Consider the following 26,452-nt stretch of genomic DNA (forward strand, 5'->3'; position numbering starts at 1 on the left):
CCATTAAGTGAAGCATGATTGTATCTTTGGAAGCTCATTGACATCAAGTAAAATTTACTCTTACCAAGTCCTTCTGTACTATTCTTCCTTTACCCCAAGGTATAAATTACTGATAACTCATTAAAGCTGTGTTTCTCAGTTGGCTCTGCCAAACAATATTATCGGGTATTTAGCTACGTCAGACTCTCATAGGCAAATAAATTTGAGAAAAGCTATTGAATATTTTCTCCTTTTGGAGAATCTTAAAGAACATTAGCATATTGTAGGCACTGAACAGAGAAATTTGTTTGTCTTCATTTGGCCCATTGTTTTTCCATATGTGATTCAACCTGTAACATTTTTATTTTGTAAAACTCCTATTATGCTTAGGAATGAATCCAAGGAATACAGTTATAGAAATGCTGGAAGCAAGTATAAACCTTTCTTGTTGTGGAAGGTGGACTTTCAAGTCTTGGCTTGTAGTGGAGAAGAATGAAGTGAGAATCAGAAAAGAGAAGGTGGTAATCAAGGACTTCTCTCTGTCACTCATTCTTCCTAGGTATGGACAAACTGCCTTTGTCATCCATCCCATTATGGCCCAGAGAGCATCTGGGTAGTCATTACAGAGGATCTTCTCAAGACATAAAAGTGTCTTTTGTAAACCCTGTGGTGTAAAATTGAAAAAAAAAAAAGTGAATTTCAAAAAATTATTATTAATGGCACTTAAACACAGTGCTTTTTATCATAAAACCTAGATATCTACATTGAAGGCGGGTAAAAAGGGAGTGAATGTGAACAAATGGAAAGGACCTTTGGATCTGAGATGTAAAGAACTGTTTGAATCCTTGCTTAGACATTTTCTATATCTGAATCTCATTACTTTTTTTCACTTTCTATGTGTGTATAACTGGTAAACAAGTGAAAAAAATGGTATAGGATATGTGGTAAATAAGTGCCATGTGTTATTACTACACATTTTAGTTCTAAATATCTAAACACTACTTTCTCTTGGATAAAACATCATGGAACTAGAGATTCAAGAAAATGCTACAAAATTACATAGAAAAATAACTCCAAATTAGTAAAGGACTAGAACAAGAAATGATTCACACACACAATTTTTAAATAAAGTGAATTTTTTAAAAATTCTGAAACACTAATGTGGCATAAATATCATTGGCTATGAAATGGTATAACTGCATGGGGCTTGCTAATAGAATACAAAAGTTATTGTACTGGAAATATTGCATTGAAATTATATGTTTTTACATGTAATCATCATGTAATTCTTTATGTGAAAAGAAGCTTAAGACACCTAATCCATTGCGGAGGGTAGAGAATGCCAGTAGTGGTTGAGAACTTGTCATTTCAAAAAAATGTGTTCAGCTTACAGTGAAAGTTTCAGGGTCTTGTGAGCAAAAATCTGTGTATCTTATGTGTGCATGTGTGTGTCTTCTAAAAGCAAAGCAGGAATCCAGCATTATAGAACATATTAGGAGAAAGCAAATGGGAGATAAATGCATTTATGTAAACTTATTTTTTTAAAGTTGGACTTTTTTTTCAGCAGTAGTTAAAAACACTTTGCAAATAACACCAAGGCTATAAAAGAGGCAAATAATAGGGTTCATGTGGATAAAGATGTTTTGTTCTTATTTCTGAATTAGAATAATTTGGTTTTGACTTAAAATGTTAAGCTATGAATTTCATCTTGTTATAAATATAATGTACATAAATTGCACCATCCTATCAAGTTCAGTCAATATTCTGGTACACAGGTAGTAATTATTATGAAAACCCTTCTACAAAAATCATTCCAGCATTGTCATTTACAGGTTATATTAAAAGATAAGTGGAAGTCCCTTTTAAACCTAAGAAAGCTGAAAACAAATACCATTCAATCCAGCAATCCCATTACTGGATATATACTCAGAGGAATACAAATTGCTCTATCATAAATACATATGCATGCATATGTTCATTGCAGCACTGTTCACAATAGCAAAGACATGGAATCAATCTAAATGTTCCTCAATGATAGATTGGATAAAGAAAATATGGTTTATTTACACTATGGAATAACTATGCAGCCCTAAAAAAGAATGGGATTATGTTCTTTACAGGGACAGGGATGGAGCTGAACATGGATGGATCCTTAGGAAACTACGCAGGAACAAAAACCCAAATACTGCGTGTTCTCACTTATAAGTGAGAGATAAATGATGAGAACACATGGACACATAGAGGGGAACAATACACACTGAGGCCTTTCGGAAGGTTGAGGGTTGGGGGAGGGAAAGGATCAGAATAGGTAACTATTGGGTACTAGGCTTAGTATCTGGCTGATTAAATAATGTGTACAACAGACACCCATGACACATGTCTGCCTATGTAATAAACCTGTATGTGTACTCCTAAACTTAAAATAAAAGTATATAAAAAAGAGAAAAATGTTTCATTTAGGGCAAAAATTTCTAGTCACTTTATTGAGGTAGTGAAAAACAAGTTCCTATTTCACTTAGCTGAAGACTTAGGCTCAATTAATTAGGGATTAACCAAGAGAGATATAAGCAAGAAGCTTGTATGAAGGGTAGTTAGGAAGAATTATTACCAGAAACGCATGGGAGAAAATGTTTTATATGTGTTGTCTTCTATCAAAAATACCCCATCTACTTCTAATTTTTGTGGAACTCACAAAATAAAAATGTTTCTGCCCACTATAGAAAACCTATTGACACAGGAATATCTAGGGTCAAATAAATGGAGCCACCTCATCTAGAACATGTCAAAGAATGGGCTATTTTTACAGACAAGGCTGATAAGAGAATCACAGAATATTACAGACAGAAGGAATTTTACATGAATTCCCTCATTATATACATAAGAAAATAAGATCATAGATGAGAAATTAGTGACTGTGCTAAGATTAGAACTTCAATCTCTGGGTTCCAAGTAAAACTTTTTTTGATAAAAAGAAAAATTTTCAATATTTAAACCAAGCCTGATTTTTCACCTCTTTATGATTCTCTTTTATAAAACTTTAACTACAAATGTTCTACTCACCTTTAATTTACTTGCACAATGACCTGGGAGGCCTTCTTTCCTGATGTACTCAACTTGTCATCTCTTACTTCTGAGATACATAGTAATGAGACTGTTACTATAGTTAAGATACCTAAAATATCTTAAATCTTAAATGTACTTTTATGCTTCATAGACAAACCTAGAACATGCGATTGTCAGTTCTTTCCCTTGGTAGCATTAGTTTGTAGGGAAATATTCGATAAATTTTTTATTTTTGATTTAAAAACAAAGATTTGGATTCCCCAGGATTATTTAGACTGGATTACTTAGAAAACAGGTATCTTATCATCTCCTTTTAGCTTCATCTTTATTCTTTTTCATTGTCTGTGTATTGTGAAAATATTGAGGGCTCCTTGAAGGTAGAATGAGTTCTATTTTTTTGCAAATCCCACAGTGTGCCTCACAAATGCCTCATCCCTAGTAAAAATCTGATGAAATTCTGTTATTTTGATGCCTGACACATAACACAAAATGTACATGTAAATTTTTCCTTTCTTACTTATTCTAACATACTTAAGCATTTTGATGTTTTTTTTTTTTCTACTATCCATTAAGGCATGGATTCTTTAACAGAGATGGTTTTTGTAAAGTACATACACAGATACACATAAATGAATGTTAAACTTATAACCAAAACCAAAGGCATAAGTAATTGCTTTATTCTCTTCAAAGATGAAAAAGACAGAAATAATATTTAAAAAGATAGCTAAAATATGCTTCTGTGTGCCCATGATAAAAAAATTTCACAACTACATTATTGTCTTCTAAAACAAAATATGTGATAGCCCAGGTGCAAGTGGTTTGACTGAGATTTCTTAAAAATCTAAGATGACTTTCATACCTTTTAAAAAACGTTCTCCAGTGTTTTTTAAAAGGTATGAAAGTCATCTTAGATTTTTTTGATTTTTCGGGTACATGTGCACAATGTGCAGGTTTGTTACATATGTATCCACGTGCCATGTTGATTTCCTGCACCCATTAACTCGTCATTTAGCATTAGGTATATCTCCTAATGCTGTCCCTCCCCCCTCCCCCCACCCCACAACAGTCCCCGGAGTGTGATGTTCCCCTTCCTGTGTCCATGAGTTCTCATTGTTCAATTCCCACCTATGAGTGAGAACATGTGGTGTTTGGTTTTTTGTCCTTGCAATAGTTTACTGAGAATGATGTTTTCCAGTTTCATCCATGTGCCTACAAAGGACATGAACTCATCATTTTTTATGGCTGCATAGTATTCCATGGTGTATATGTGCCACATTTTCTTAATCCAGTCTATCGTTGTTGGACATTTGGGTTGGTTCCAAGTCTTTGCTATTGTGAATAGTGCCGCAATAAACATACGTGTGCATGTGTCTTTATAGCAGCATGATTTATAGTCCTTTGGGTATATACCCAGTAATGGGATGGCTGGGTCAAATGGTATTTCTAGTTCTAGATCCCTGAGGAATCGCCACACTGACTTCCACAATGGTTGAACTAGTTTACAGTCCCACCAACAGTGTAAAAGTGTTCCTATTTCTCCACATCCTCTCCAGTATTGTTTTTAATTTTTCACCACTATCTCTGAGACTGTGCAGCTGCAGCTGGAAGCATAACAATAATTCAGTTTACTGGCATCTATTTCCTGATTTAGAATCAACAGGGAAATAATTGTCAAGACTTGAAATGGAATGCATACAATCGTCGTATTTAAAAATTAATATGAAGCTATTTAATTCAAACACCTAGAGTTTTTTTAAGCAATACTTCAGCCTTTCTCCTTGGGAATAGCTAAATTTGAATTTAAAGATTTCATGGACTGACTTTAATTTATAGGGAACTTTATGAGGAATTTATAGCACATACAATTATGAATAGCACATAATGCTTGCTAATAATGCTTTGAAAGTTACTGGTTATGTTATACTATTAGTTTTAACTCTTTTTTATTTATTGTAATTTAAATATAAATATGTAGTTAAAAATAATTCTATGGTGTATAAATATATATATAACTAAATTGTTATAAATGGTCAATATGAACAGAATGATACAAATGTGATAATAAAAAATCTACAAAATGCAAATTATTTATATTATCTTTAGTATTCATATAGTTACATTTCTCTATTAGATATTCTAGTAAATATGTGATTGCAAAAAAAAAAAACAGCAAAAACCACTAAAAACTAAAATTTTACTTTGAATAATCTGCTGCCTATAAGCAGCTTGATGATCCCTGATACAGGGTTAGGTCTACATAATGCCAAACAAAATGCCAGGAAGAAAAACATAAAATAAAGGTAGTTTTCCTTAAACTGTTGGAAAAGGACATCTGTTTATTTCAGTATATACTCAAACTAATACCAGTCAACTAGAAGAATAAATTGTCTTTTTCTTTCCTTTTTTAAAAACAAATTTGAGTAATAGGTGTAAATATTTGCTAGGTTTTATTTATGTTTATAAGTAAACACATAGTTAATATATATTAAATGCCTACTACATGCTAGGTACTGTTTACTTGTTCACAGGGATTATCTCATTTAATTTTTACAAAATTCCTCTATATTCTATTACTTTATTTACAAATGAGAAAGGCAAAGCATAAAGAGGTTAGTACAACTAATATGTGATAAACTAGAACACTTACCATGTTTTTCCATATTTTCACAAATGTAGCCTAAAGTTAAGTTAGTTTGAATAGAAAAATAAATTAAGCTAATATTATTATACTATGCCTTCATATTAAAGCTTTTTGTAGCTTAAAATATATATATATATATACACAGATATATATATGTGTGTATATATATACATACATATATATATAGTGTGTGTAGTGTGGTAGGGGAGCAGAAGGCTAAAAATTATGCATTTTTTCCATTCTTTAAAATACCTTGAATTTACAGCTCATGTTGATGAGTGGTTTTCCCTAGCACCCCAATTACTATTTAGAAGCTTTCTCATTTTTGTTTTTTTGTTGTTGTTGTGCAATTTTCACCCTTATTTCCTGCAGTACTTGGGATTCATGCTATCTTTTATGTCAATGTTCAGATTTGCTTAAAAACCTGACAACCAAAGTATTAAGCTTTTAAGCAATTCAAAGAAAAGTTCACAGGAGACTTCCAACTACTTGTCCAAATTTTTAAAAAATAATCAAATATGTTAACATGAAAATTTCTTTGACATAATGAATTGAATCTAGCTCTCTGCAACTATATCTAAATATAGTCTTGTGCTATATAACAACTTTTCAATCAAAGAAGAACCACATATGAAACAGTGGTCTCATAAGATTATAATAAAACAAAAATTTATTGCTGCCTAGTGACATCATAGCCATCATAATGTAATAACACAATGCATTACTCATGTGTTTGTGGTGATGCTGGTATTAACAAACCAACTGTGCTGCTAGTCATATGAAAGTACAGCTCATACAATTATGTAGACTACGTAATACTTGCTAATGATAATCAACAGCCATGTTACTGGTTTATGTACATCATTATATTACACTTTATATCTTTATTTTACAGTGTACTCCTTCTATTTATTAAAAAAAAATAAACCCACCACGTGTTAAGTTAAAGCAGCCTCAAACAGGTACTTCAGGAGGTATTCCAAAAGAAAATGTTGTTATCCTGGAAGATGACAGTTCCATGTGTGTCACTGTCCCTGCAGACCTTCCAGTGGGACAAGATGTGAAGGTAGGAGACAGTGATATTGGTGACCCTGACCCTGTGTAAGCTTAGGCTAATGTGTGTGCTTCTTTCTTAGTTTTTAACATAAAGTTTTAAAAGTAAAAATAAATAGATCATCTTTAAAATAAATAAAGGCTTACAGAATGACAGAAAGAAAAAATTATTTTTGTACAACGGTGCATGCATTTGTGTTTTAAGCTAAGCATTATTACAAAAGAGTCATAAAGTTAAAAAATACTTTAAAAAGTAAGAAAATTAAAGTAAGCTAAGAAAGAAACAAATATTTTTAATACACATATTGTAGCCTGAGTGTATAATGCTTACAAAGTCTACATTAGTGTCCACTAATGTCCTAGGCCTTCACATTTCCTCCCCACTCACTCACTGACTCACCCAGAGCAACTGCCAATCCTGCAAGATCTATTTGTGGTAAATGACCTATACAGGCATAACATTTTTTTATTTTTATATCTTTTTTTTGTGCATTTCTATGTTTAGGTATGGTTAGATACACAAATACCATTATGTTACGATTGCCTACAGCATTTACAGTAACATGCTATACAGGTTTGTAGCCTAGGGGCAATAGGCTATACCATGTAGCCTAGGTGTGTAGTCGGTATACCATCTAGGTTTGTGTAAGTACACTACAATGTTTTCACAACAATGAAATTGCCTAAAGATGCATTTCTCAGAAAGTCTCCCTGTCCATAAACAATTCATGACTGTAGACCGTAACATAATAAACTCTGTATCTATATGCACTGCTATTTCAAATAAATTATTCTAAATGATTTTACCTCATGAACTCAATATACAATTGGAATCTAAATATATCACAATAATTCTTTATGCTTTGATGAATACTAGCTTTAGAAATCTGTCAAAGAAGCTTGGGCCTAATGACTGGACTCATAGTATACTTTTTGACAAGTGATTACAATTAATTCATTGAATTATTTATTAAACAAATATTCATTAAATAAAAATTATACTAGTCATTGGGGTAGATGTTGAAGACACAGTACTAGCCTTCAAGATCCTCAGTCAAATGTGGGGCAGTGGGATGGAGCATAGATTGTTCTCATAGGCTGAAATTAATGCCACAGTAGAAGTACATCTAGTATGACTTGAGGGCCAGAGAAGGAATTTTGAGAGAGATGATCATAAAGCTGAATATCTAGTAGAATTAATTTAGAAACTCATCAGTAAAGAATGAGATGGGTGGCCGGGCACGGTGGCTCACGCTTGTAATCCCAGCACTTTGGGAGGCCGAGGCGGGCGGATCACGAGGTCAGGAGATCGAGACCACGGTGAAACCCCGTCTCTACTAAAAATACAAAAAAAATTAGCCGGGCGTGGTGGCAGGCGCCTGTAGTCCCAGCTACTCGGAGAGGCTGAGGCAGGAGAATGGCGTGAACCCGGGAGGCGGAGCTTGCAGTGAGCCGAGATTGCGCCACTGCACTCCAGCCTGGGTGACAGAGCGAGACTCCGTCTCAAAAAAAAAAAAAAAAAAAAAAAGATTGAGATGGGCATTTGTGGCAACAGAGAGAAAAATAAAGCATGAAGAACATGGTGGTGGTGTGTATAATGCAGAAGAGTGGCACAGAAGCTGAGGATGTAGGCACCATCCTTGTATGTCATACTAAAGAGTGGGTTTATTCCAAGGCTATAGGGAGTCATCACAAAATCTATATAATGTGCTTGGTGTAAAAAGATCTGTTTTAGAAAGATCGATAAGTAAAAAGTGTGCAGAATAGATTGAAGATAAACAGGGAGAAGAAAGAATGAGATATGAAAACAAAGCGTTCTTAGTGGGACAGTAGAGAAGGGCTGTTTAAGGATATTAGTATGAGAAAATGGTGGGAACTGATTAAAAGATGGGAGGGGTGCAGAGAGACAAGAGCCTGGATTCAATTCTGAGTGTGTGTGTGAGTGTGTGTGTGTGTGTGTGTGTGTGTGTGCCTGCCTGGATAGAGAAATAAAGATGGAAAGCAGTTTGTAGGGTACAGGTGGTGATTTAAAATTTTACAGAAGTGCACATGGACACTTTAAAATGAGAGAAACACTTATGTATATATGCTTTTTGTGGAAAGATGCCCTTCTTCAAATATAACCATGGCCTCATTTAAAAAACAAATTCATTGTATAATGACTAAGGGACTTTCAAGGGGAGATACACAATGGATAGTTAGAAAAAGAAGTGACTACTGCAAGAAAGAACTTTGGTTTATTTTTAGTTTTAAAAACTTAACAGCTAAGTAGAAATGGTAAGAAATTTTGTTTTTGTTTTGATTAACTTAATAAATATAGAAAATACTTTCAGAAAATTAAGGGTCCAATATACATCCTCAGTCATGAACTACTTGACCAAAAGTTGATACTATGTCTATAACATTTTTATGAAGACACAAAACTAACCACTAGTCAGATATTATGCAATTTTTCATACTATTAAGCTACCTCATATGGTAGATAATAAAACATTTCTAACTTTATGTTTGCTGGTGGAATAAAAAATTTTCTACTAAAGATATGCAAACAGTATATTGAGAATAATTTTGGCTATAGAAATGAGTCAGTGACATGATTGCCGGACTTAATGTCAATTAGATTTAGTAAATATTCCATTTACCTAGATAACACAATTGCATTATCAAATCTTCAAATGTTAGTTGGATCATAAAATATTTTCTCCATGGCATGTAGTCTCGGATTTGAAAATAATATGTGTATGTGGGGAAAAGCAGACTCAATGTTTAGAGTAACCTCCTAACCTGTGATTCATTCCTATGTAATATAATCCATATTAATTACTATTTTGCCATTCTACATGCAGGTGCCCATACATTTCAGTGAGCCTTGTTTGCTAGAATATTAATCTCAACACAAATATATCACCCTCCTTGAATTGCATCAGTGATATGAACTTTATATAATAGCTTTTTAGTAATATAAGTATAGTATAGCTTTATAGTAATTTCTTTAACTAATAATATAAAATTAATACTAATAAAATTTTTTATCAGTTCATGAAAAATTTTGTAAAAGTTAAAAACATACAGCCACAAAAATAACCCATTAAATTACTATTCCTACAGAAATTATCAAACTATTCTAAAAATATTTTAATAAAATTTACTTAAAATTCTTTATAAGTATCTCCACTATTTGTAAAGGCAAATAAAGTCTTTGGTTAATAAAGAGCTTTGACCCTAAAAGAGAAAAGTACTGAACCCTTATTTTTAAAGGCCAAGTAAAAGTTACTGAGAAAAATCTTAAAGAACGTGTTATTCTTTGAAAATCAACTTGGCACAATCTCTAACAAACTACAAAGTTGATGCAAAGTAAGAATACTGCAAATTCAACATTAATGAAATTACTCTATAATTAATATTATCAGTTTTACCCAGAATGTAACCTGTAAACCTTACTTTTAGGATTTATATTTTTATTCTGCAGTCACTCAGATTACAGTTTTTTTGTTTATATTTTATTTTATAATTCCTGATACTTGAATTATCAGTAATGTTGAGAGATTTTAGAAGGTTTTCTTTTATATTTTATGATGATAAATTTGGTAAAGCTTTCTTCTGAGGCTGGCATTTTCAGGGGATAGATTGTTTTTATGAGAGACTAAGTATTTGGTCTCTTAAAGTAATTTTATAGAAGTGCAAACATAGACCTTTTAAAATGAGATAAACAGTTATGTATATACATCCTTTTGTATAGAATAATGTCCTTCCTTAGATATAATCATGTCCTAATTTAAGATACTTTACAAATCAAAATTAGTCTTTGATATAACTGAATTACTTATTTTTTGATAGTGTGGTATGAATTGATTATATCAATCAACTATATTTTGAAATACAATTCTTTTAAAGTGCTTAAAAATGTTTAAGTACATTGTATGAACATTTTGCAATTAATTAAGAAATTTTTTTGAATGTAAAGATTAAAATGTTCATAAACATTTAAAAAAACAAAAATATATGTTCAGGTCTTGTAGTAGTAGATGCAGTTTTGTCTGTTCCCAGAAAGATAATAGTTCTTTTTTATAAATACTAGTATTTTGGTTGCTTTTCTTTTTTGTTCTCAAAAAGAGAGAAACAAACGAATTGCAGTTCTGAACATACAATCAGAAAATAAGTGGAGGCCGAGAATATCTGAGGAAATACAGCAACTTTATTAGAATTTTCATGGGATGCTAAAGAACAAAAATGAAGAAGTAAGTGCTTTTGCTCACATAAACAGACTTTCCAAGGCTTTGTACAGCGATCTGTTCTCTTCTTAATTCAAAATAGTGGGATGAATAAGTAACATGCCAGGATCTTAGCTCACTGCAGCGTCAAACTTTTGGGTTCAGGCAATGCTTCTACCTCAGCCTTCTGAATAGCTTCTACAGGCTCCTGCAACAATGTTTGTCTGTCTGTCTATCTATCTATCTATCTATCTATCTATCTATCTATCTATCTATCTATCTATCTATCTATCTATCTATCTATCTATCTATCTATCTATCTATCTATAATCTATCTATCTATCTATCTATCTATCTATCTACTCATTTAGTTTGAGACGGAGTCTCACCCTGTTGCTCAGGCTGGAGTGCAGTGGCTCGATCTTAGCTCACTACAACCTCCAACTCCCCAGTTCAAGCGATTCTCCTGCCTCACCCACAGTAACTGGGATTACAAGCATGCGCCGCCATCCCTGGCTAATTTTTTTGTATTTTTACAAGATGGGGTTTCACCGTGTTGGCCAGGCTGGTCTCCAATTTCTGGTCTCAGGTGATCCGCCCACCTCAGTCTCCCAAAATGCTTGGATTTCAGGCATGCGCCATGGAGACCAGCCCTATCTCCTACAACCATCTGATCTTCAACAAAGTCAGCAATAACAAGCAATGGGGAAAGGACCCCCTACTCAATAAATGATGCTGGTATAACTGGCTAGCCATATGCAGAGAATAAAACTGGACCCCTACCATTCACCATATATAAAAAAGTAATTCAAGATGGATTAGAGACTTAAATGTAAGACATGAAACTATAAAAATCCTAAAAGAATATCTAGGAAACCATTCTGGATGTCGCTTTAGCAAAGAATTTATGACTAAGTCCCCAGAAGCAATTGCAACCAAAACAAAAATTAACAAGTGGAACATAATTAAACTAAAGAGCTTCTACAGAGCAAAAGCAAACAAACAAACAAAAAGCTATGAACAGAGTAAAAAGACAACCTACAGAATGGGAAAAAAATATTTGCAAACTATACATCCCACAAAGGTTTAATATCCAGAATCCATAAGGAACTTAAACAATTCAACAAGAAAGAAACAATCCATTAAAAAATGGGCAAAGGACATGAGCAGAAACTTCTTAAAGAAAGACACACATGTGTCCAAGGAATATATTTTTTAAAATGCTCAATATTATTAATTATTAGAGAAATGCAAATCAAAACCACAATGAGATACCATCTCACACCAGAGTGGCCATTATTAAAAAGTCTCCAAAAAAAAAAAAAAAACCAACATTGGTGAGATTGCGAAGAAAAGGGAACATTTATACACTGCTGGTGGGTACATAAATTAGTTCAGCCTCTGTGGAAAACAGTGTGGAGATTTCTTAAAGAACTAAGAATTTAACTACCTATTATTTGGCCCAAAATCCCCATTACTGGGTGTATACTCAAAGAAAACTAAATAATTCTACCAAAAAGACACATGCATATATATGTTCATCACAGCACTGTTTATAATAGCAATGACTTAGAATCAACCTAGATGCTCATCAAAGGTGGACTGGATAAAGAAAATATGGTACATATACATCATGGAATATGTCACAGCTATAAAAATGAGCAAAATCGTGTCCTTTGCAGCAACATATATGCAGCTGCAGGTCATCATCCTAAGCAAATTAATCCAAGAACAGAAAAACAAATACCACATTCTCACTTATACGTGAGAGCTAAACGTTGAGTATACGAGGAAAGAAAGATGAGAAAAGTAGAGAATGGGACTACTGGGAGGGAAAATGAAAGGGAAAGGGGGGTTGAAAAACTATCAGATACTGTGCTCACTACCTGGGTGATGGTATCATTCATATACTAAACCTCAATGATGTGCAGTTTACCCATGTAACAAATGTGCACAGGCACCTCCTGACTCTAAAATGAAAGTTAAAAAAAAAGAGAAAATGAAACAACATGCAAGGAAACAAACAAGACCCTCTTAGCAAGGTTAAAATGATATTTTGGCTCGAGAAAAGACTATGTTATACATACATTCAAGTTTCAAAAACAAGTTATATTATTAATTATAATCCAGAGAAAAACATCTTTATATTTGAATGATTACTTGGTGTGAAATTAAGAAGAAAACCTTATAAAGAGAGATACTTCAGAAAGCACATTTATTGCATTAGAAACTTAAACACAAATATACTATTAGGAAGCCAATAATAGGTACCATTTTTTTCTCTAAATCTCTCTCATTCATTCTTGCTTTGTTTATTATTGAAATTAATTTTAAAATTAATATTATATTTTCAGCTCATCTCCTATGTTCTCTCGTTAGTGGAATGAAAAAAAAATTCTAATTTTAACTAGGCCTTTAAAACATTATTGATAACATTTTAATTATTATACATTAAAAACATAAACTCAGCTTCTCCTAATTTAGTAGCTTCATGCAAATAAGCATGGTTTGGCAGTATAAAAATCAAGAGACCAAATGCCTCTGCTGTTTCCTTGGCAATATTTACAAGTAAGAATGAAGTGTATTGTGATTTTGTCTGTCTGTGCAGGGACCATAAAGATTAAGACTAATAAATAATTTTAATAATATATATGATGATAGGTTAAAAGAAAGAGCCATAGCATGACATGGTCAAATTTAGATAAAGCATGACTGCCCAATTATATAGATTTGTACTCTCTGTTTTATACCTACTAAGTAGAAAAGGAGCAACTTAAATTTATTTGCTAAGATATTTTCCAGGGCAAATATAATTTGATAAAAATAGAGACCTGGGAATTTCTTCTTATCTTTGGATGATGGGATTTAAAATTACAGATTATTCAAGATGAGTAACACTTTTTGATTCTTCTTTTAATTCCCAATTTTGGCCACAAGGGCCAGAGTTAGATTTGTAAGTAATATTTCTTAACTGAGACAGCTAACCACTGGCAACTACCTATTATTTCCTTTGTCATCATATTTTCTCCATGAACATTCCAGTCTCCGTCCTCAGTCCCCTAAATTCTCACCTAGGATGTCAATGCCATCTGTGCATCTTTTAAGAGTTCTCAAATCTCCATCTACCTCTTCAGTTTACCCCTAGACTTAAGCATTATGTGAAACCTCTGGAAACAGGCCCAGCTTTCTAAGAATCTACATTTTGCCTTCTTGCAGTCCAAACAAAGAATGCTAGACTAATAAAGAGTTGCTATGGCTGGCATGCTGGGCTCATGCCTGTAATTCAGCTACATGGGAGGCTGAGATAGAAGGATTGCTTTAGCCAAGGAGTTAGAGGCTGCAGTGAGCTATGATCATGCCCTGCACTTCACCAGCCTGGGCAACAGAGTAACATCCCGTTTCCAAAAAAAAAGAAAAAAAAAAAAAAAAAGGAAATGAGTTTCTTTGACTCCAGACTTGGCTCTGTACAAGCAATGAAAGTTTATGGAGACCATGATATAATGCCCACCATTCCTTGGGCCGTTTAACTTTAACTATCAAATGTATTATCTTACTCTGGAAATAACATAAGAGTAACTATCTGACAAAAGCATCGATTTCTAGGCAGTTTTCAAACCTCTGTATCTTTTCACTTACTCTGGACTGGTTCACATTTGGACATGTGCCGTTGTACCGGTCCTTGTCAATGAAGACTATATCTTGGCTTTTATGTTTGTTTTGTGGCCTCCCACTTGGCAATTCTTTGGAAGCCCTTTTGATTTCTGAGATTTGGTCTTACCTTTTGGCTTTTGATTTAGATTGATTTTCTGGTTTTGGTGTCTTCTGCTCCCTGCAATGATAAACTATCAAGGCAAATGATAGCTCATATGCATCCCAACTAACTAGCCCCCATCCCCACAACCAGCCCTAATCTATTTTATTCTTCCTTGGGGTTTGACATTTATTATACACAACATTTGGGTGTTCAAATAGAAAAATTCTTCTCATCCTGTATTTACAATACAGGTTAAAAGGTGATTATTCAAAATCCCCAAGATAAAGCCTGTTAAATTAGTATGTACTTGTTTGTCATCTACTTTACAGCTATATATCTGTTGTCCTTTATACACATTCAAAACTATTGCTACTGCATCTGGCATGGTACTTTGAGAAACCTTCTTGCTGCAATATAAATAGATCCTGGAAGGACATATGTTTTAAGAAACAAAGGAAAAGATTGCAAGAACACAAGGCAGTATAAAGTGGCGGGAAAAATCACAGGAGTAGGTGATACATGGAAGAAAAAACGTGATTTTAAAGTAAATATATGTAAATAATATCAACATAATTATTCATAAGAGAATTGTTAATTTAAACTGCAGTGGATATAATTTTATTTACCCTAGATTTTCAACTATCAAGAAGCCTGATAATATCCAACAGTGTAGAAAGTGTGAATTAAAGAATCTGGTGAGAGTGTAGAAATAGTTATTATTAAATTAATATTCACATATTCATAGATTAAGCATTTTTATCATCAATTATGTGCCATAAAGAAACTTTCACATGTGTTCCGTGATATATAGAAACCAATGTCAATAGCAACAATTTATGTGATAGCAAAAATCTAGAAACAACCAAAATTAACATTGACAAGGACAGAACAAGTAATAGTGGTATAAACAAACAACAGGCGATTTTACAGAAGTGAAAACTATAAATAAGCTAAAACTACTTGAAGCGATGTGCATAAATCTTAAACTAGCATTGACTGATCAAAGCAATTGCTATAAGTCTACCTATGGTAAGATGTATTTTAATGGCGATCAGAAGTGAAATAATATTATACTATTAGGTATGCACTTACATATTATAAACTTATAAGAATTACAGGTATAATAAATACACAATTTGGGATATTATAATCTTATCATCCTCTGTGGTAGAGGTAAAGACTGATATGGGAAGAATATACAGGTAGAAGACAATTACTTGGTAATTTTTTGGGGGGAGGAGCTTGGCAATAAGTTCTTGGGAATTCACCATATTATTACTATTAATAACATATACATGTTACATAAATGTCTTAAATATCAAGTTAAATGTATAATAAGGGAATATATATATACTTATTTTTAATACATGTGCCCATCCTTAAAATATTAGAAATTTCCGTTACCTACTTTCATATGAGAAATTCTCTACTTTTATGTGTGCTTATGAAGTAAGCTTATCCTTCATGGAATGAAGATGAAGACACTAGCTGTAAAGTAGATGACAAACAAGTACATACTAATTTAACAGGCTTTATCTTGGGGATTTTGAATAATCACCTTTTAATTTTTATCCATTTTTAATTCTGTTGGCTAAAAGTCTGTAATGCCTCATGCCTCACTAAACTATTAACGAAGGTAAATATAACCATACTGTTAGTAAAACAGCAGATGTAGCCCATTCAAAAAAAAATCCATTGTGAGCTCTTCTTTTAAACTTTAGATATATTTAACAAGACAGTTTTCATTTTATGTTCGCTTCGGAGTGAGCCCTTTGCTGTCAATATGACAAAATCAAGTAAAATGCTGGATAGTTGAGAGCTGAATCATTTATCTTCTACTGCATATCAAGAAACTTTAAAGAAAGTCTATAAATTGTGACAAGGTCTTTAAATACTTATAACTGACCAATGGGCAGAATATAAAAAAGTGAAGTATTTTGCTCAATAGCACCAAAAGAACTCAAGTGACTGAACAGTTAGTGAATACTTGATCGGTCATATGATATTCATTGTCACTTTTTAAGAGCCTCTTAGATTTTTAGAAAAGAATCCATATGAGCTCTTGCCATTGAACAAATTACAAGAGGATCCATATCACAATGATTGCCACTAGACATACTTACGAATAAGCCCTATTAATAGCACATCACCACTCAAGAATGTATGCTGTGCAACATATTTCCTTACCCTTCTTTCATTTAGTATCTTTGTGAATGAACAGCATAAAGAACTGGGAAACAACTTATGTTTCAAAATTAAAAACACTCAAACCAAAAGAACAACAACAACAAAATAAATCCCGTGAACCTTGTCTTAAATAAATCTTAACCCTATATCCAAAAGATTGTGTCTGCTATTCTCTGAGTTCTCTTAAAGTTGCTGCTGTATGCATGTTATGATCTTTTGACATTTCTCTTTCTTATGACTTTTGTGATCAGTTACTCCATCACTGCTTTTTTGCAGGGGTCTTAGACATACTACGGAAGTCTGTCTATTTCTTATACTTTTTCCTTAATCTCAGAATTGTGCCCTGCTAATTGGGTAACTGGGGCAAGTAAATATAACCTTTCTCCATGAACTTCCACCCTTTCCTCAAAGCAACTTTTCCACAGGTCAAGGGTAAGTGACTGAAGGCACCTAGAAGATGATGCAGTCTTGCCCTGCATCCTTACCCTGGCACTAATGGACTTTTGCTGTAACAGGAGTGTGATGGATGACCTCTGATCATCAGAGGGGTTGACACTCTTATTTTCCTATCCTTAAACAAACACAAATATTCTGCTAGAAAATACATAGATTTACCTTCTGACTCTTAATTTTCATGAAGTTAAAATGAGAAAAAATAAGATCAAGAGAGGCCCCAGAGGACTCAAAGTGAAACGTAGAAGTTTCTGGCTGCTGTGATGTAAACAAAGGCAGGAAGAGAAGACCCTGAATGCTGGTCCCATGAACCCCTTTCTCTTAAGCCTGGGGCTTTTCCTAACAATCCAAATCACTCAGCTGCTCCAGTCTAATTCTCACACCAGAGTTAGCTCTTGGGCCACTAAGCCTGATAAGAAAAGAACAATCTACTGGCATAGTTTGCCTTATAATGGGGTCGAAAGGCCTTTTCTGTAGAAGACATATGGTTTTTGTCACAACCAATTAATTTCATCATTGTAGAGGGAAAGCAGCAGTAGACAGACCTAAATAAAGGTGTGTGGCTGGGTTCAAATAAAACTTTATTTGAGAGCACAAATGCGAATTTTGTATAATTTTTACCTGTCACAAAATTCTTTTGATCTTTTTTCAATTAAAAATGTAAAAACTCTTGTTAGCTTTCAGGCACACAAAAATAGGCAGCGGACTTGTTTTATAGCATTATTGGTACCTTTACTGTCAATGACAGTTGAGAAATATGGTAATGTAGTCAGTCATCTTAAAGCAAGATGGCATCATTATCATAATCTAAAACAAAGCAAAGTAAATTTACTCTTTTGCGTATTCGTACTTGCATATCATGGTCTTCCACCAAACATGGATGGTTTTTTGAAAATTATTGTATTTGTTTGCTACCACTCAACTAAAATGGAAAATTTATAAAGTACTCTTTAGAAAAAAAGAAAAAGAAAGAAACCAGCAACTTTCTTTCAGATTTAAGGGTGATGTATTTTGCCTTATAAATATCCTTAACTAATGCTCAGCCATGGATGATGCACAGGTGTGGTGACTAGCCATAGCTTCAGAGAATTTAAATAATTTTGTACCTACATTATAAATCTGGTCACTTATTTTAGAAGCACATACCAAATAAATCTCAGAATTAATGTGCTACATCTACATTCAGAAATCCAATTTCTTAGAGATACCTCTGAATAACTAAGTAATGGGCAATGTGTTGCATAATTATGGCACTGCTGAGTCTCGGTAAGGATTCCCCTTGTTAATATTCAGCTGCCTTCAAAGAAGTCACTGGATATCAGTAGTTATCTGTATGTTCATAGCTCTGCCTTAACAATACCCCGTTAAGATTTTCCTGCATATATTTTCTTAATTTTTGACTTTTATAATTCCTATATATGGATCAGTAATTTGAATATTACTCACTATATTCAGATATTCCAATGGCCCCTTGTGCCACACTCTAATTTTCAGGTACATCAGTGGGCACGATTTCATAAAGCTTTCCAGAGATGCCATGCTTAATTTAGAAGCAATTTGGTTTCTTTAGTCTTTCCCGAGTGTCCTTACTCCTTCCTTTTGCCTTGCTTGTTTATTTCTAATTGTATTTTGTCACACAATATAACTACAATTAATGTGCATTCTCTCCCTCTAATGTCTCTGCCATCAAAGTGAATTTTTTTAGCCTATAGCTTATTTGCATTTTCACCTGAAAAGGTGCATCATCTCACTAAGCTATGCCTCCCACTGAACCCAATTATTCCCACTGCGTAAAGCAAAATGGGCCAGTACATCCCTCATGAAATGGGCAACATATGGGTACTACCATCAACACAGCTGGAACATCTGTGTATAAATGCATGTTGTGTGTGCATCACTTTAGTTGCACACACTTATATGAGGCTGAGAGGATGTGAAAACAGAAGTAAGGCTTATAGATAATGCAGCAAAGAAATAGGGGTGTACATCTGAGAAATGTGTTTTCCCAGTTACAGTACCAGCTCTGTTCTGCTTTCTTGGTAGAATAGAGCTAACCATAATTACTCATTTACAATTTTCTTGACCTCATAACTTAAAAAAATCCCATGAATGAATTGGAAAGAGTTAAGAAAATATTAATCTTTGTTTCATCCTGCATCCATCATCTAGAAAGTTAATAATAATTGGAACAATGACAATATAACACCAACTATAGATACATGTGCTCACTCCTGTACTAAAATATTTTCGTGGGTCATATTATATAATATTCTAAAAACACCACATAATAAGTCCTGTTTATAGATGAGCAAACAGAGACACCAAAGAATTAAACTTCACAATTGTAAGAGGCAAGACCAGAAAATGAATGCACATTATTTGACTTTTACTGTTCTCATCCCCTATTTGTTTAGGAGCACTTACAGAGATCCTCATATAATTTCATATATGCGACATACAAATATATTTATTATTTATTTTTCTTCTATTCCTGAACAATATCACAGAAATAAATAAATATAATTATGATATGTAGATTTCTATTTGTGTAGTTTCTTTTCATTCGTGTTAATATCTCAAGAGATTTGGAGGTGTGCTAGGAAATCATAGTAATATATTCTCTTTCCAAAGTACCTGGCAAGGAAGCAGAAATACTAGGGAGAAGGTAGAATGGAAGTGAAATAAATCGACAGGAAAAATAGGAAAAATAATAACTATCTCTTTCTCCAACATTAGTAAATGGCAACTAAAAGGTGAATCTTCCCAGTTCTGGCAAGAAAAATAGCACTTTCCCCTGAGGGAAGACCCTGGAATTATGTACTTATTGTCATAAAGACATAAATGATATAAAGAAAAAATAGAGTAAATAAATCTGCAAAATATTTAAAATTTTAGTTCAGCCTAACAGTTTGCGTGAAAAATCTAGTAGATATTAAGCATGTACTCTGAACTATTAGAACTAATTTTATTTCAAATAATTTTATGAACATTATTGACCAGTTATTTTAACAAGGCACTGCTGGGTCTCAGAATATTTCCTTTGGAAATATCAGTAAACACACATTAGATTTAGAGTTGAGATTTACAACCTTTTCTCTTGTCCATGTGTTTTAATTGTAAGCCAATAATTAATTAAAAGCAGAATCAAACAAACAAAAAGCAGAAGGAAATACAAAATAATGACATTAATTTAAGAGAAAAATGGCCTTCACAGAATCAAAAAGTAAATGGAAGGCTCTTATCGCAAGAATTATATTATACTGAATTTATTAGTATCTGCTGTGACCTAGATCTCCAGTAAATACTGATACGTTTGCAACAGAAATAAGAAAAGCAGTTAGAGTCCTAAGGAAAATTAGTCTATGTGTACATTCATGTCCTGTATGTCACAAAAAAACATTAGGAGTTAATCCCGATGCTATATGTTGAAGAAAACATGTACAGTTTTACAAATGACAAAGAATTGAAAACAGGAAAAGATGACCATGGAGTATCATAAACTAGAGTGGGCTTTGACTGTGTATTGATGAAATTATGGGATACAACTTAAATAGTTTTAGAGCATTTCTGATGAGGAAATTAACAAAGAAACACAGGACTGAAGATGGCTTGATTCATATGGAGGACATGAATAAAGAAAGTTAGTAAAATTAAGATGGTACTATGGAATGCCCTAATTTTATATGAAAAAAATCAAATGCTTTCTTTTCCCCCAGAGGAATAATAAAGCCTCAAACTGAATTTCCTATAAAAGATTATGTGAAAATCTTTTGGAAACATCAGTCCATTAGGAAAGTGCAAGATCAGCAATAACACTCAAGAAGCAAAGCAGCTGGGAGCGAAGTAGACAGAGTAGAAAGCTATGAAGAAGTTTGTGTGACATATGGGAAGAGTGAATGAAAAATTAAAAGAAATGGTAGAATTTTATGAAGGATAAACTTTATGAAGAAAAAAAATTAACCCCAATATTTGGAGATTCGGTGACCAAGAAGGTTCTAGTACTAGTGATAAATAAAAATATCCTGGCTGGAAAGAGTATTCCACCATAAGGCAAAATAAATTTTCTTTTAGACAGTTTGATTTGTTAGAGATGACAGATAAATAAATATAGCTGTCATCTATAGATAGGAGAATTTAAAGGTTTTAGAGATCATATTGACACAGAGGAGACTGAAGGGAAGTGATAAGCTTTCCAAAGCAGCAAGTAAAGAAAAAGGACAGATGTTCAAGGTATGAACTAGTGAAGGACAGAAACTGAATGATCAGAGGAGAAACCTTGAAGTACACTCCAGTTAATAACAAGTGAACAAATATTTCAACAATGAAAGGGTAATTTACCGGTACTAACTAAGCAGAGTCAGAAGAGGAAAATAATTGAATCAAGATTTCAATGTATCAATGACTAAGAGATAAAGCTGTAATGGCAAATAATCCAGACTCAAACTTTTTTAACTATGTACTTATGGACAAATGATTTAACTTATTTGTCCTTCATTTCCATTATCAAACATCACCTATAGAATAAGGATAACATTATTATCTCACTCATAGTGTCCATATGAGTATTAAATGAGCTAACCCGTGAAACGTAAATAGCAAGATTCTTCATACATAGTAATTGTGAAATAACACATCTCTTTCTATGCACATGTGGATGTCTTAAAATTACATATAAAGGTTGTATATAATTAATACTACAAAATGTATATGTTTATGTATGCATTACTTGTATGTATTTTGATTATAATATACATATATTACATGCATATATTATAATTATGTGTATATAATTTATATTCTTGAGTTTGTGTGCGTGTGAAGCTGATGCAGATGAAAATATTATAATCACAATTAAGTATTACTCTTCTCCAACAAATGGACTAGACATTTTAAATTACACATATATAATCATATCCAAAGTTTCAAAATTATAACTTGTCAAATTTTAGTTTTGATATACTTGCTGCTGGCAAGAAGTGGTGTTAGGGAATAATGACCATATTTGCTTTCACAAAAACTTGTGAAATCAGGCATAGCTTCCTTAAGCTCAGTTGTTTCTCAAAGATAGAGAATCACCAGATCAAAATGATGTTTCATTACAGGTATACATTGTGGAATGATCAAAGCAGGCGGGTTCCTATATCTATCACCCCATATATTTATCATTATTTTGTGAGGAAAACATTTAAAATCATTATTTTGTGATGAAAACATTTAAAATCATTATTTTGTGATGAAAACATTTAAAATCTTGTGCAATAGATCGCCAGAACTGATTCGTCCTGACTGAAACATTGTACATGTTGACCAATGTCTCTCCTTTTTCCATCCGCCCTCCACTTCCCAGCCTCTTGTAATTAGCATTCTACTTTACTTCTGTGAATTTGAGTTTTTTAGATTTCACATATGAGATTATACAGTATTTGTCTCTCTGTGCCTGGCTTATTTCACTTACCATAATGTCCTCCAGGTTCATCTTTGCTGTTGCAAATGATAGAATTTCCTGAATAGTATTCTATTATGTATATATATCACCTTTAAAAATATAGTCATCTTTTGATGGACATTTATGTTGTTTCCATATCTTGGCTATTGTGAATAGTGCTGCAATGAACCTGGAAGTGCAGATATTTCTTTGACATACTGATGCCAGTTCTTTTTCAGTATATGCCAAGAAGTAAGACTGCTGGATCATATGGTAATTCTGTTTTTAGTTTTTTGGGAGAAACCATTCTGTTTTCAAAAATGACAGTACTAACTTACAATACAACCAATAGTGTATAAGGATTCCCTTTTCTCCACATTCTCTACAACACTTATAATCTTTTGTTTTCCTTTTTAAATAATAGGCAATCTAACAGGTACAAGGTGATGTCTCACGATGGTATTAATTTGCATATTTCTGATGATTACAGGTGTTGAACATTTTTTCTTGTATCTCTTGGCCATTTGTATGTCTTCTTTGAGAAATCTTTATTCAAATCCTTTACCCATTTTTAAATAGGGTTATTTGTTTTCTTGTTATTGAGTAGTTTAAGTCCCTTGCATATTTTGAATATTAAGCCCTTATTCAGTGTATGATTTGCAATTATTTTCTCCCAATCTGTGGATTCCCTCTTCAGTCTATTAATTATGTCCTTTTCTGTGTGGAAGCTGTTTCATTTGAAACAATACCATTTGTCTATGTTTGCTTCATTGCCTGCACTATTGGTGTCATATCTAAGAAATTACTGCCCAAGCCAATGTCATGGAGCTTTTTCCCTTATGTTTCACACTAGCAGTTTTATAGCTGCAGGTCTTATGTTTAAGCATTTAATCCAATTTGTGTTGATTCTTTTATAAGGGGCAAGTTAAGGGTCAATTTTTGTTCTTCTATGTATACATTTCTAGTTTTCCCAGCAATATTTACTGAAAAGGTTGTCCTTTCATCATTTCGTGTTCTTAGCACCCTTGTTGAAAATCAATTAGCCATGGAAGACATGTGCATTTATTTCTAGGCTCTCTATCTTATTTACTTCTATGAATAATAGTTTCATAGTCAATATTTCTGTTTATTTATTTTATTATACTTTAAGTTCTAGGATACATGTACATGTATTATACTTTAAGTTCTAGGGTACATGTACACAACGTGCAGGATTGTTAAAACATGTGCCATGTTGGTTTGCTGCACCTATCAACTCGTCATTTGCATTAGGTACATGGATGAAGCTGGAAACCATCATTCTCAGCAAACTATCTGAAGGACAGAAAACCAAACACTGCATTTTCTCACTCATAGGTGGGAATTGAACAATGAGAACACTTGGACAGAGGCGGGGGAACATCACACACCAGGGCCTGTTTGGGGTGAGGGGCTGGGGGGAGGGATGGTATTAGGAGAAATACCTAATATTTCTGTTTTTATTCCAGTATCATGCTATTTTGATTACTATAGATTTGTAATAAATTTTAAAATCTTGTAGTGTGATACCTTCAGCTTTATTCTTTTTGGTAAAGATTGCTTTAGATATTCAGGATGTTTTGCGGTTCCACTTGAATTTTAGATTTTTTTTTATTTCTGTGAATAATGACAAAGTTAAGATAGCAATTACATTGATTCTGTTGATCGCTTTGGGTAGTATGGGCATTTTTTAAATATTATTTTTTTCAATTCATAAACTGATATGTCCTTTCCATTTATTTGTGTGATCTTTAATAGTTTCGTCAATGTTTTATAATTTTTGTATAAAAATTTTTTACTTCCCTGGTTAAATTTATTCCCTAGTAATTTATTTGATAATGTTGTACATAAGACTGTTTAATTAATTTCTTTTTCAGATAGCTTATTGTTAGTCTATAGAAATACCACTGATTTTTGTATGTTGAGATTATGTCCTACATTTTTACTAAATTCATTTATGGATTTCAACAGATTTTTTTTTGGTGGATTCTTTAGTATTTCCTTATATAAGATTATGCCATCAGCAAACAGGCAGTTTCATTTCTTCCTTTCCTATTTTGATGTCTTTTATTCCCTTTTCTTGCCAAATTGAAGTACTAAACTATAGGACTAGGACTTCCAGTACTACATTGAACCTGAGTGGTATGAATGGGCATTCTTATGTTGCTCCTGATCTTAAAGAAAATGCCTTCAATTGTTTTTTTTTAATCATTGTGTATGATGACAGCTGTGGGCCTGTCATTTATAGCCTTTATTGTATCGAGGAATATTCCTTCTATACCTAGCTTGTTTAGTTGTTATTATAAAATGATATTCAATTTTGTCAAATGCTTTTTCTGCATCTATTGAGATGGTCATTTTTTTTGTCCTTTATTTTGTCAATAAATATGGTGAATCACGTTAAATAGTTTGCATATTTTGAAACTACTTTGCACCGCAGGGATAATTCTCACTTGGTCATGATGAATGATCCTTTTAATGTATGGCTTAATGATTTGCTAGTATTGTGTTGAGAATTTTTGCATCTACGTTCATCAGTGATATTGTCCTGTAGTTTTTTTAATTATTATTGTAGTGTCTTTGTCTGACTTTTGTTATCAGAGTAATGCTGGCCTCATGAGATGAGTTTGAAAATATTCCCTCCTCTTCAATTTTGTGGAAGAGTTTGAGAAGTATTGATGTTCTTTAGACATTTGGTAGAATTCAGCAGTGAATACTCCTGGACTTTATTTTGGTAAGAGATTTTTAATTAGCGATTCAATCTTGCTAGTTCTTATTGGTCTGTTATTGGTTATTGGTCTGTTTATATTTCCATTTTCTAAAATAATTTGGTCTTGGTGGGTTATATTCTTAGGAATTTATCCATTTCTTCTTGTTGTCTAATTTGTTGGCATGTAATTGTTCATGATGATCTCCTATGATCTTTTGTATTTCTGTTACCAGTTGTGATGTTTCCTCTTTTATTTTTATTTTATTTGAGTCTCTTCTATTTTTTCTTATTTAGTCTAGCTAACGTTTTGTCAATTTTGTTTAAATTTACAAAAAAAATCTTAGTTTCATTGATCTTCTTTATTGTTTTTCTTGTCTCTTTTTCATTTTTCTTACTCTGATCTTTGTTATTTCATTCCATCCACTAACTTAGGATTAGCCTGCTGTTCTTTTTCTAGCAACTTGATATGTAACGTTAACTTTTTAAATTTCAGATGCGATTTTTTGTTGTTGCAGGCATTTATTGCAATAAACTTCCCTTTTAGAACTGCTCTTGTTACATTCTATAAGGTTTGGCATATTTGCATTTTTATTTGTCTCAAGATATTTTCAAATTTTCCCTTTAATTTCTTCTTTGACCCAATAGTTGTTCAGGAGCATATTACTTAATTTTCACATTTTTGTTAATTTTTTATGATTCTTCCTGTTATTGATTTCATTGTGGTCAGAAAATAATATTTGATATGATTTTGATCTTTTTACACTTGTAAGATATGTTTTGTGGCCTAACATATAATATATCTTGGAGAATGTTCTGTCTACATTTGAAAAGAATGTATATTCTGTTGCTGTTGGGCAAAATGTTATGTATATGTTTGTTAGATTCATTTGGTCTAATGTGTATTTCAAGTCTAATGTTTATTGATTTTCTGTCTAGATCATCTGCGTATGGCTGAAAG

General features: G+C 32.8%; 1 long non-coding RNA gene across 1 annotated transcript in view; it reads left to right on the plus strand.

Annotated features, from left to right (window-relative positions):
• The first annotated feature begins 413 nt into the window (after window positions 1-413).
• LOC131382848 (uncharacterized) overlaps window positions 414-26,452 on the plus strand; it is a 35,206-nt gene continuing 9,167 nt past the window's right edge. Inside the window, exons 1-3 of the long non-coding RNA XR_009212426.1 lie at window positions 414-538; window positions 6,579-6,749; window positions 10,850-10,974. This is a non-coding gene — a long non-coding RNA (uncharacterized LOC131382848). The remainder of the gene's footprint in view (window positions 539-6,578; window positions 6,750-10,849; window positions 10,975-26,452) is intronic.

Source organism: Hylobates moloch, unplaced genomic scaffold (assembly GCF_009828535.3).
Source record: "Hylobates moloch isolate HMO894 unplaced genomic scaffold, HMol_V3 SCAFFOLD_2, whole genome shotgun sequence".
In the NCBI taxonomy this organism is placed as follows: Eukaryota; Metazoa; Chordata; class Mammalia; order Primates; family Hylobatidae; genus Hylobates; species Hylobates moloch.